Source organism: Monopterus albus, unplaced genomic scaffold (genome assembly GCF_001952655.1).
Source record: "Monopterus albus unplaced genomic scaffold, M_albus_1.0 scaffold60.1, whole genome shotgun sequence".
Lineage (NCBI taxonomy): Eukaryota > Metazoa > Chordata > Actinopteri > Synbranchiformes > Synbranchidae > Monopterus > Monopterus albus.
The window spans coordinates 2,177,293-2,178,124 of record NW_018127940.1 but is presented as its reverse complement, the minus strand read 5'-3'; positions in this window follow the sequence as shown (position 1 = coordinate 2,178,124).

The following is an 832-nucleotide window of genomic DNA, read 5'->3' as shown; positions in this document are numbered from 1 at the left end:
GATGCATTCCCTGCATCAGGCATCTCTGTCTCAAGTGCATTACCACTGCCATTGATAGTAGGTATCCACAGCCCCCTGCCTATGAATTAATACAAGCTCCGGCCCCCTGGGAATCCTTTCCCCTGACCTCCCTCACTGAGCCCGGTGAGTGAGAGGTTGAAAAGCTCCATGGACCGGAGTGAAGACCATGGATCCCACATAAAATGGTTAAAGGTTAATACATACTGATATATTCTTGCATACACGTAGGTGGTGTGGACTCATAGTTCAATTGATATTCTGTTAATTGATTTTTGATAATTAAGTTTGGTAATGGTAATTTAAATTCGTATTATTGAGTGGTGTTTATGATTACGGTAGGATGTAAGGGAATCTTTGTTTTCTTTTGTGTATTAGTTACCCCCTAATGTTATGATTAACCAATGAAAGCTTGCTACACATGTTTATGCATTTCCACAATTATGTACGCTCAAATGCTCTTAGTTGCATTGAATCAGCTTACACATACGGCATACATACAGTATAGAAGTCACTGCAATGGAAAACCTGCTTACATGCTGTAACCCTTTTTGTGTTTTTAGTTCATTTTTCCCTGAAGTACTCAGCTCTGTAGTTTACCCTTGAGGGAGTGGCTTTGGTGGGGGGCCTCTCGCCTCTCGAAATGCTAGGTAGCTTCATCTGGGGAAAATGGGACATTGATTTAGGTCGACATGATTTTGGTTGTGTCGAAAGGGGGAATTGTTAGGTATTTTTAGTCAGATAGATATTGGTTAGATACTTGATGTATTAGAAATGTTTAGAGTAGACAGGATGTCTAGCTCAGGCTGTTAAA